Source organism: Astatotilapia calliptera, chromosome 7 (assembly GCF_964374335.1).
Source record: "Astatotilapia calliptera chromosome 7, fAstCal68.1, whole genome shotgun sequence".
NCBI lineage: Eukaryota > Metazoa > Chordata > Actinopteri > Cichliformes > Cichlidae > Astatotilapia > Astatotilapia calliptera.
The window spans coordinates 30,810,269-30,822,745 of record NC_137428.1 but is presented as its reverse complement, the minus strand read 5'-3'; the positions used below and the strand labels follow the sequence as shown (position 1 = coordinate 30,822,745).

Genomic DNA, 12,477 nt, shown 5'->3' with positions numbered 1-12,477 from the left:
ACTTGCGATGTCTGAGGCTGGTGAGCCACTCATATGAGTCATGTGAGTTAGTTTTGTCGTTTAACACTAGATGGTTTTTGCGACAGCACTTGGGAACATATTCAAAGTTTTAGCACTTTTCCAGACTGACTGACCTTCAGTTCTTAAAGTGATGATGGACTGTTATTTCTCTTTTCTTAAGTGACTGGTTCTTGTTATAATATGAATTCTAACAGTTGTCAAATAGGGCTGTCAGCTGTGTGCCAACTTGACTTTTGCACAACACAACTGATGATCCCAGCTCCATTAAGAAGAAATTCCAGAAATGAACCCTGACAAGGCACACCTTGCTCTTTGTAGGACAGTGGCCTGAAACAAGAATAAAAGAGTGCACGCACGCGAACACAAGCACCGTTTTATTCTTGTTTCAGGCCACCGTCCTACAAAGAGCACATTTCGTAATTTTTTGCTAAAATGTCCCTTGAAGCAGTGAGCACCGGTCTTTAATTACACTGCTGTCTTCTCTAGTGAGTTACACTGATGTAATTTAAGTAGCCCTGCTGCCAAGCTTGAAACGATATGCTAAATAAATTTAGTCCATATCAAAGTATTATGACACCAATTGAGTTTCATCCAATATTGTATCACTGGAGATTTAAGATTTCTTACCCTGCTTTTCTGTCACCACAAATTCTTTTGCACGATGCTTTTTGTTCATGCTTTAGATAACAGGATCTAAGGTAAGTATGGAGGGAAGATGTAACAAATTAATTTACCAGCTCACTGAAGATCTTTCCCCACCAAGGATTTACGAAGATCTAATATGGGACAATAAAAAACATTTACCTTTATTTAGCACAGAAAATATTTCTTTCTAAAAATTTCTTCAGTCAAGTATGGCTTAAGGTTCTTTGTCCAAGTCTGTGAACTGGATGAACTGTCTACTGCTCACCAAGAGTAGAATTTACTGTTATTAAGGTTATACTGTGCATACTTTTATTATTATTCCAAGATATCCCTGCTCCTTAGTCAATGGTTTAACTGGGGATATCATAAGCTACAGCACAAGTAGTACAAATTAAATTTTAATAATGGTACGTCATAACTAAATTTCAGAGAGGGGTATCTCTTGTAATTTGCTTGATTATATTAGCCAAAAGTTTCCATTTTGAGAGGAGATGAAAATGTGTTTTCCTTTCTAATATTGGAGCTTTGCATCAGGTATCAACCATCCAAGATGAATTTATCCATCTATCCATTGTCATTCATTCAGCCTACAAATAGGAATACTAACTACCATCAGTGCAACTGATAATGTCACCACTAGATGTCAGAAAGAGCCAGTGTATTTAGTGTACAAGGCATACAAAACATTGGCCTGGTTTCCATCAGGGACTTCAAGGACTAGCCCCTGCTAAGTCATTATTCATGATACCCACTTCCCTTCCAAGAAATCAATTCACTGCTTCCATCCTATTTGAAATTTATTTATGTTAATTTCTCAGAGTAACTGTGCTTGCCTGGCACAAAAACACAATTTACTTTTGACTACACAACATGTGCAAAGGCAAGTGGTGAATTTGCATGCAGTGCAGAAGGGAAGTCCTGATAGGATTAAATCTTGAGAGTTTCACATGTAAGGGATGATGATAATCCCTTACATGTGAAGCACATGGGGACGTGTGGGGTAAAATAAATGATAAACGTCATCACCAGCACAACCACAAAGGAAGGAGAGAAAAAAAGATAGTGAGAAAGGTGATGTAATGATAAAATGTATTTTAGTAATACTTCGAGACTTGAGGTTGCAGGAGGAGAAACAAGAAAAGAGGAGGAGAGAAACATTTTTCCCAAGGTATTTTGAAAATGAAACATCAAAGAACAAGTGATGGCATTTACTAATAGATTTATTATTGCAAAGGGGTGTTCTTACAATGTTATCTGCTGTATAAATTGAAACTCTCCACAGTTTGAAAAATAGTAGCCACACATGGAAAGAACCTTGTTTGGCTGCTCCATTAAACCCAACAGAAAACCTGTACACCTATTGTGCACCACTTTTGTATGTATTCCCCTACAATATACCTGACTGACCCAGTGTTGCAAGTGAAACTGAAAGCCAGAACTACAAGTTTACAGGCATACACATGCAACTACAACTCTGTCTTTTCTAATTATCCATCTCTCTCTAAATTACCAGCTGGTATTAGCTGCAGAAGCCAAACTCCTAACCACTAAGTCAGGATAACAACTGTTTACACAGACAGCAGGAAGCAGCATATGTACTTTTTTAAACACAGCACAATTTATTTCTGTAATTTAATTGCATGAGTCCATTTTTAAAATGTGACAGTTTGTTTCAGCTATACTAATATTCATTTGAAATCATCAACTGTCTTTTTTACCATGAGGTGGAGGTATGGAGGTGGGACCCAAATGAAGACTTTTGAGTCTAACTTGTCAGAGCAAAAGTTGAGCCTTTATTGTGGTCCAAATCCAAAGAAAACTCAGAACAGAACACACTAGGAACTACAAATCAGCAACACAATATGATGCAGCTGAGGACGCAGGGAGACCAGCCCTATAAATGCACAAGGTAACTAGGGAAGGGTAATGAGGCATGGCTGAATCTGAATTTGAAAATGTTTATTATAAAATAAAAGCTGTGGCACAAGAATTTAAAAGTCTAAGAAACTCAGAGCCGTGCGTCCAATATGCAGGACCATGACACTTTTTGCAGAGATTGACATTTTCTGTAAATGATTAATCTCTAATTTAAAATATAATCCATTTCTTCTTTAATTCCACTCTGTCTTGATCATTTCCCCACTCATTTCATTTTCTACCAGTCTTGGGTCTTACAGGTCAAGGAGATTATGTCCTCTGAAACAGAATACGTGATGACATTATTCATCTTTTCATTGAAATGATTTATTTGTTTATATCAAATAAACAAAATGATGCAAATCCATGAATCACTTCAAAGGCAAGAAATAACTTCATACATGTTCCATTACTATCGTTTATTAGTGATGATCAAAAAAGTGCCTACATATGTATGTTTGTGTTTCTTCCCTCTCTGATAGGGATAATAAGGCTTATTGTAATGGTCAGCCTGAGGTGGAAGGTGCTTACACAAAGCGTTAACCCTGTTGCACAAAGCACTGTGGAGGTTTCTTCTTTATGATGACGTTTTCAAACTCTTTCACAGTGAAGCAGTAAATGCTGCAACTGACAGTTTATCCCTTGACTCAAGCTGCCATATTAAATGTTTTTAATGTCACAGTAATATAGTACAGTTTTGGATTTGTGCTAAAATATGGTTTGAGTCATATTGATTTTATTAATAAAGTTGTAGTTTGCAGAGTGACATAGAACAGCAGCTTCCCACAACCATCTACTTTCTTTTGCCCCATTATAATTACAACAATCTCCACAGGGAACTGAAAAGAGTGTAAAACCTGCTCTTGGTACATAATTGTTACGGCCGAGACCGTCTTAGACGAGTGACAGGACTCAAATGCAGGACGCCGAACAGCTCGTAAGAAGATTTTAAGAATAATGTTTAATGATTCCACAAATATTCATAAACAAAAAGGTGAGTTAGACAAGTACGACGTTCCACCACTGAAACTAAGTAACAATCTGGTCCGGGTCAGAGGGGACAGCTATTCCGGGGATTGGACTGGAAAGCAAGTCACATTAGATCCAGGAAAAGGTCGGGGTCACTGTAACAGAGTGCAGATGTTCAGATACGGATAAGGAGACATATGAATATGTTGTTGGTTCAGAATCCTCCTTCGTACTGCGTACTTGCCACAGGTGGTCGGAGATGACGTAAAGGGGTGAGTAGTCCGGATGTGTAATCCAAAAACTCCTGGCATGGAGGCAGAGAGGCAGGTAGGTGATTCGGGTAATAGCCTGTGGGACTGCCAGATGGTCCAGCATCCAAGTAGGAGCTCTTCGGCAGGGGTTGGCAGTTAGGTGTAGCTAAGAGAGAGGTGCACAAAAGACAAACATACAGTGAGGCAAGGAGATTCACAAAATACGTAGGGAATTATGGTGGTGGCCTGCACTGACTGATGTTAGCAGAGAATCTGGCGAAGAGAGATTGAGTACGCTGGCCTTATGAGTCCCCGGCTAAATTACCCACAGGTGTAAGCGATCAGCAAAAACACTGAGGCCCCTCCCAGGGGTGGAGACGCCGGCTCGGAGGGAGACACACTGGCACACACCCGGACCATAACAATAATAAACTCCTTGCAAAACAATAGAGAACAATTTTACATGTATGCTGCACATTGTGTTACCAGCATGCCACCTAGGAGGACAAGGTATAAATGAGGGAAATTACTAAGCCAAAGCTGTATTTCTTAATAAGCGTCTATTCACTTTTGGTTAAGACTAACTCTGTCTCTTAAATATCCAAATATTAAACCTGTGCCGTTCATATAATTTTCATATTCTTTTTTTTATCCCAGTGATTTTTAAAAAGCAAGATAATTCAATACAGACAGAGAAACGCCTTTCAGACTCTGTCAGAGGACAACAAAAAACTGAGATATGACAACCATCAAACTCTGAACAACCTAAATTTGAGTTTGATCAGTGACTCAGAAGAACCTTTAGAATATCACACACCAGTGGAAATCATATGTCTGCACTTAAAATAATACAGAAAAAAAGCAAATGATCCTACCTACTTTGCCATCTCTGCAGATTAAAGAAAAATCTCAACTGTTTCCCAAAAGCAGATCAAAACTTTTTTGAAACGATGTCACCTTCATCAGCATGTATCACATGCAGCAGTGTTTAGGGTTATGCATCAGGGAAAGAAAGCTGAACTAAGTGTTACAAAGAGCTCTAATGAATATTTACAGAGAGAGAATAACTGAGGGGAAACATGCAGAGAGAGGTAGACAGAAAGAGCTCAAAAGGCTCCTGTTACTCTTCCTCTTCCTCCCACACTCCTCAAACACAAATAGGTTTCAGGGACTCCCACTAATCATACTTCTTCAGACGTATTAATATGTAAACAGTCTGAACGTGAACAAATAGCATGTGAGCTAACGGCTGTAATATTGGAGATGACAGCCCAGCACATATGAGCGCTGACAAAAACAGTGAATTCAATTCCGTTCAAATATTTGACTTCGTGTTTGAGGCATATGTGAGTTTAAAGTATTACAGTGCATGCCAGTGTTTGACTGTGAAGGGAACTAAATGACATTAATTCATCTCGACTTACGCTTGAGGTGTGTCAGCAGGATCCAACAGTCTCAGTGAGGTGATGACACCTCCTGTGTTGAGGATTAACTCCAGCCCCTATGGAATATGAAAGAGATATAGAAAAGTATATATGTGTGCGAGTGAGAGTGCTGCCGAGAATAAGTGAGTTACACCACAAAAGTGTGTATTGTACCTGTCCTTGAATACATGCCTGCATATGATGATTTTTCTTCTTCTTTTTTATTTCTGTCAAGATAACTGCACATACCTTGTTTGCTTAGTGGAGTTGTAATGCTTGTTTCTGCCAGTGTTATGAAAGTACATGATGTGTATTTAGTGTAGAACTCCTGTGTGTTGTGAACACACATTCATTTGTGTGTGTCTGTGTATACACATATGTTCTGTTACAATGTAAGCAGAGTAAAGGATGAATGTGTATAGAGTGTGAAATTTTGGTGTCAGGGTCTGAATGTTTGAACACGCATACATCTTTTCCAGTTGTTTATCTTTCTACTGCCTGCTGGTCAGTTGTTTATTTTTACTGGAGACATGTTTCTACCTAAAACTTGTATCCTGTTACCAGCAGATCAGGTTTGTTTCCAGCTGTCTTCAGACTACAAGATCATGTTTTGCAGTGACAGCTGCACTTCTCCTAGCATGTGGTAGTCAACGCAATGCATGTGAAAGTGATGGGTTTTTTGTTTGCTTGTTTTTAAAAAAAAAAAAAAAAAAGATCAGGACAGAGTGACTAAAGAAATGTTTCAGGTCACATATTCTAGTGGGTAACAGGAGATTTTGACACGTGTATTTTCAGCATATCAGCGTTTTACATCAACCTTTGTGATTTTTCCTCTTGATATTATTTTCACCTGCACTTGAATCGTTTATTTATACTATGAAAAACAAAAAAATTAAGTCATCACATTTTCTTTTTATTAGTTGCTGTTTTCTGTTTTTATTTATCTTGAGGAATAGTGCAAATATTTCAACATTAATAAAAATGTAAATGTGCCACTGTTAGCCAGTACTGTCTCACATTAATCTGCCTTTCTTTGTTACACTATTAAAATGGCAGTTGCTGCAAAGAAGCGTTTTGCATATTAATTACAGTTAACCACATTACATTTAAATTACAGAAGACCACAGCTATGAATATTGCCCGAGTTTATTTTCAAACAGGAAGATTAGGTAAATTATGAAACCAAATCCCCAAACAACTCATGTTTATTCGGGTCTTCCCCCACATGTGCGGTTGTTTTTGTTTGTTTTTACATTTTTCTGTCATTTTATGGTTTTTTATTCCAACTCCATTTTTTATAAACTCTTGTCTCTGGATGCCTATGCATCTCTCTCTTGCTTTGTTTTACTCTTTCATTCTCTGTTTCTGTTTGTGTCTCTGTCAGTATCATTCTGTCTCTGATGATTTTCCTCATTCTTTGTGAGCCTTTTTTGAAGTTCTACGTGATGAGACATATTCCACCCATTCACTGCACCCCAGTAGCACCATGTTATTGTTTTTTTCTGTGCTTTATTATGATGTCAGTCTCAGTCTAATGCACTGACATAATAAAACTCCCAATAGGTAAAATTTAAGATGTAGTCAAATTATCAATGCAAAGTTTCCATCGTCTCATCAGCTTTGGCCATCAGAGAATAATACTGTTTTTACTACAGTGGGATCAAAATATCAAAAACAACATGAAAGAGTTTTATTTGAAATGAGAACATAATTTAACTACTGAAAACTACTGGAAAGTTTTTCACACTGAAACAATAAATGGTTGTAAGTGATGGCTATAATAATGTGCTTTTGTTAACCATGCAGAACCGTTGTCTGCAAAAGGGTTTGTATATGTTTCTTCCATCAGTGAAAGAAACACACAGCATCCTCTTTATGAAACATTTAAAACATACAGAATATAACATATAACAAGATTTTATGTGTTTGATTTAGCTTTACTCTATTGCAGTCAGACCTAGAGATGCCAAGACAGTACTCAGTTAGTGATGATATGTTCAGAATTTCATTAACTTGCTGTTTACATACAACTAGACCATTCTGAGGTCAGGGGTTGACTGACAAGTCCGACTGCCCTAAATAATCAATACAGAAAAGCAGGGTCTCGCCTCTAAGCTTCTTGTACATTCTAGATGAGTAGTGTGACACTAGAAAGGTTCAGTAAAGTGCTGCATGACTTTCTGTCAAGTGCTAGATTTTATATTCCCACACGGGGCCATATAGCACTTATGATGTTGGGTGACACTAAAACTTTCCAATAAATGACTAACTCTATTTATACTGACTAACTTGTCAGTCAGTATAAATTTATGTTTACAGCTCTTGGTTCAGCTGTAAAAAGCCAGCAAGGAGGCAAAACAGAACTAAAAGCCAGTGTTTTTATTTTTTTCTTGGTCAAAACTAAATTGCCCATACCCCTTCACACACACACAAACTCACACACAGTGTGAAACAGTACATGTTCAGTTTCTTTTGTTAGAGGTTAGGCATAGAACAAGTAAATGTGGAATTTATTAACAAGGGTTAGACAAGAAGACCTTAGAAAAGGCGTTTGATTAAATGTGGAGCTAACAAGGGCATGTACAGAAGGAGAGTTTGGGGTGCCAAATGCCCCACAAGATAGGCGATAGCCCGCCAGTGCCTTTGGACCTGTGTACCCTTATTCTTACAAGGAAAGTGTGACTTAGTACATTTACTCAAGTTTTGCTCAAGGTTTAAGGTACTTTTACTATTTCTATGTTATTCTACTGTTTCTGTGATATTTTTGGATGCAGACATTATGTGTACTCAATTTAGTTTCTTATTATAGCTGTTGACAGAGGCAACATGTCCAGGGTGTACCCAATGGTAGCTGGACCTCAGCACCTCCTGATCCTGAAAAGGGATGGGTGGATGTTGCACAATTGTGTCAAGGAGCTCTTATATCAATTAATTGTGTAGTACATTTAGGTGCTAAACAATTAATTAATAACTATAATCCAATAATGTCATATATATGACTGTGAAAGGGAAATATTTCATTATATAACTTGTGCACTATTAAGTTAGACTTATGTTTACTAGACTTTAACAACTACTGAAACAAATCTGTTCTAGGACACAGGGCTGAAAATCATGCTCAGTGTTTGCTGTACCTATTTACTATCTCCCTGTTTTTTAGGAAATGTCTGAAAAAATGGTGACACTGAGAACAAACAGATCAACGGCTTGCTGCTCTTGTATAGTATGTGCTTTACTGCACTACAGTTGAAAGTAGAAAACATATCTGTATTCTTCGAACTGTGAAATAAACATGCATCCACAATGTTGGTGTAGTTACTGCCTTTGTCAGAAGGGGGAGACAAAAGTTCTGCACTGCAAGTTAAACAACCCTCTGCATGTGATTAAAGCTCATATTCCCTTTTAAATGAGACTTTAATGCGCTATGTTTCCCCACAATAACATACTGATTGTCACTACTGAGATTCAAATGGCTGAAAACCAGTGTCTGCCTTTCACTGCTTGTGTGTGTTTATGTTAGCAGAGCCTTGTGTGTACATCTGTTTATGCTGGCATAAAAAGGTTGCCTGCTTGCCTGCCGAGGTTCATTTATCTGTGTTTATTTGTTTGTGTGTGTAGCTAATCATTTCAGCTTATTATCTGAGTCTGCCAACACCTCACCTAGTCCATCTATCTATCTCTCATAAGGTATTCTTAAGTCCAGTGTACAGTGCTTAAAAAAATTAAAGGAACACTTAGAAAACATAGTCAGTGTCAGTGGAAAAAATAAATCATGCTAGATATTCATACTATTGGAAATAAAAAATATCAGACAACAGTGGACTGACTTCAAAGACATCTTAAAAATCGAAGTGAAAAAACTGAGGCGGGCTAGTCTATTTTCTGACATTTAATTGCAGCAACTCAAAATAATACTTAGTAACTTGTATGGCCCCTGCAATCTTGTGTGAATGTGTGACAACTTTAGCATCTTACAGAAATTCTGTACAGGGTGTCATTCCTGGTTACAGTTTTGGGGTTGCTGCCCCGAGTGTCTGAGTACCATGAAGACCACTGTTGGCATCACCTTCCACATCTTCTCTAGCTCTTCTTTCAACCCCTTCTCAAGCTTCTCATCTTACTGCCCAATAGAGCACTTTGTTGTTAGACTGGTGGAACTTGTGATTCATAGGGTATCTAAAAGTAGAAAGGGAGGCAGCCTTTAGGGGAGCCTTTAGCTTTCAAGACCATCCTTTGGATGCAGGAGACAGACACCCTCTCTACTTTTAAAATGACCCTTAAAGGTTTTGTTTTTGATAATAACATGTAGTTAGTGCTAGATCAGGTGTCCCTGAAGAGCCTCCCTTAGTTATGCTGCAACACCCCTACGCTGTTGGCAGCTTTCCATGATGCACCACTCTGCCTTTAATCATTAGTTATTATCAATCTCTGGTTCTCTTTCACAGCATGTCTTTGTACTATCTTCCGCCCCTCAATCCCAGCCAGTTGATGGAGATGGCTTCCCCACTCTGAGCCTGGTTCTGCCCAAGGTGTCTTCCTGTTACAAGGGAGTTTTTCCTTCCCACTGTCACTAAAGTGCTTGCTCATCTGATTGTTGGGGTATTTTCCATTCTCACTCTGGGCTGAAGTTGTCTTTCTCCCATGAGGCAGTCATCTACAGTCTGGTTCATGTGTTTATTATCTGAATGTGGATGTGTGGATGTGGATGTGTGTGAATGTGATTGCAAGAGAGAAACAGCTTCAGTATTAAATCGGTTAGAGATACAGATTTTCCTTTATTTCCTTTGGGATTTGTCCCCCACCTCTTTCTTTTCACCTGACATTTGTTTCCCCCTATTTGCTGCAACCTTTTCCCCTTGCCTATTTTCCTACATCCTTTCCTGTATCGAACATTCTGTTTTTTTCCCAGTTCTAATTTTTATAGGCTCACCACCTTTTTTCTTTCCTCCCTCAACACCATAACCTTTCCTCTTGCCTCTTCACCCACATCCAGTGCATCAGACTTGCTCTCTGAATTAGCTTCCTTTCCTTTTGCCACTCCATCTCTTTCTCTTTATCTTGTTTTTCCTACATTTAATGTGAAATAAACATCAGTTGGCCAGGAGGAATCTGGATTTTACATCAGGAGAGAGGTGAGACTTCAGACATGATACACCCTGGCATAACACAAACATCTGCTTGTTCACCTGCACCTGCCAGATTACTCTCATTTTCCTTTATAGATTACGGTATTTTTCTTAGCTCTCTCCAGCTTCTCTAAAACCCAAACAGAAATCCAGCCATGCTCTCTTTATCCGCCTCTATATTCTGGTCTTTCCTCACCTCTCAAAACTGTCTCCACTCTCTTTTCTAGTCTCACGATTGTCAATGACTTGTCATTTGTCAATCATTTTAAGCAGCTCTTCCAAACTAAACACACACACACACACACACACACACACACACACACACACACACACACACACACACACACACACACACACACACACACACACACACACACACACACATGCATGCTTATACACAGCTGTACATAGTAAAATTCAATTTCACACAGCAACTACACACACAAGTAGATTGAAATGCCATGCACAATATTGTACAACCCAACACAAAACATCACAGTAGAACAACCTTGTTATAAGCAGCACCATTAACTTCCAATTCACCTGAGGTTAGGTCACAATAACAATGTAATCCATGAATGAGGGCTTGGCACCGAAACCCCATTTTACATTTTATTTATCATTTCTTTCCTTCAAACACACAAAGCAGTATGCTAAAACCACTCCGGTTATTAAAATAATTAGTAGAATTTGTCAACAGGTACTGATTCATTATGTTATTGCAGGGTTAGAACTTCAAGTCCAAATCAGGCAACCCATGTGAACAATGCATCATGGGGACAGGTACTCCATCTCTTCTGCCTCTGGGTCATCTAATTTTTCCTCTTACCGTGTCCCAATTCACCAGCTGGATATTTCACACTGTGTATGGAATACATCATGATGGGGGACAAATACTTGTCTTGTTTCAAATATGTAGTCTTATGCAGTCTCATTTGGAGAACATAAAACAGCATGTCCTGAGAAGACCTCAGTACATGGCAGTCCTGAGCCTTCTTATAGACACCTTTTAAGTAGTTAACTTGGAAATGTTGGATCTGACAAGCAGATAAGAGCACATAGCCGGCCCACACGAATCAGTCTATTCTTTCGGTAGTCTAAAAGACCAAAACTGCATATTTTACATGGAGGGTCCTCGTCTGTAATTAGATTAAACTCCTTATGCCTGTTTTCAATGTAAACCTTTACACAGAAGACATTTTGACTTGTCCTGGAGGGAAAATTGAGGATTTAACTAATACTGCTCCATCCCTCCAGAGTCTTCTTTTGAGTTCACGGTTTGTGTGTATCAGTAACGCACTGCATTTCTGCACTGCACTGTGAAGCGCTTGATCTGTACAGAACAAAAGGATGTGAGGGTAAAAGTTTAGCAGCATCTTTACAAATGAATTTCTTTTCTTTTTTTCTTTTTTTCTTTGTTATTCAGATTATCTACATATTAACACATTGTGCACAGGGCAGTTTGTGATGTAGTTTAGTGATGTGATGAATATGTGTGTGAGGCACCACTGAGGATCTAACAGCCTCTGTATGGGTTGAGCCAGGACATGATAATGTAATTCTTAAAAGTAAAACAACATTTTCGTGGGAACACAAGAATATATGTAATTAGCACTTAATTGAGGATCCAGATGTGTCCTATCCTGTTAGGACACATTCCACTAATGGATTTGAATTTGAACTTTTATGTCTTATATAACATTCAGCATGCTTAACATAGTGACTACTTGCCTTCTTCCTTTCAAATACAACATTTCTCCACATGTAGTGTAAACTACTTATATTTCATCAGCTATATTATATTACATATCTGTTTGTTCCATTAATTAGCTGTTCCCCCCCTTGTGTAAGCAAGGACAGGAAGGATTAAGGCTTAATGGGCCCCTGAGCTTTAGTGTCAAAGGCCCCAGCCACACATTACCTTTTACAGTCAAGCTGTTTGTGTCAACCTTAGTCTCTTCATTGCTGGGAGATATTCTAACATGAATGACAATAAATGACAATTTGTGTCACAGGAAATACAGTAAAAGTGTGACAATAATTCCATTAAGCACACAGAGGGAATTAGAAAGGTTAGATAATAGACAAGGTCACAGGGCTAGGAAAAGACAGGATTCAATAACT

General features: G+C 38.4%; 1 long non-coding RNA gene across 2 annotated transcripts; it reads right to left on the bottom strand.

Annotated features, from left to right (window-relative positions):
- Positions 1–3,525: 3,525 nt before the first annotated feature.
- On the bottom strand, positions 3,526–5,347 carry LOC113027341 (uncharacterized). 2 transcript variants are annotated; one of them, XR_013910464.1, is made up of 3 exons: positions 5,228–5,347; positions 3,793–3,969; positions 3,526–3,707 (listed from the first exon to the last, which is right to left on the bottom strand). It is a non-coding gene; the product is annotated as an uncharacterized LOC113027341 (long non-coding RNA). The 2 variants fall into 2 exon arrangements; XR_013910463.1 differs by lacking the exon at positions 5,228–5,347 and having other exon boundaries at positions 3,793–4,258.
- Between the last annotated feature and the right edge of the window lie 7,130 nt (positions 5,348–12,477).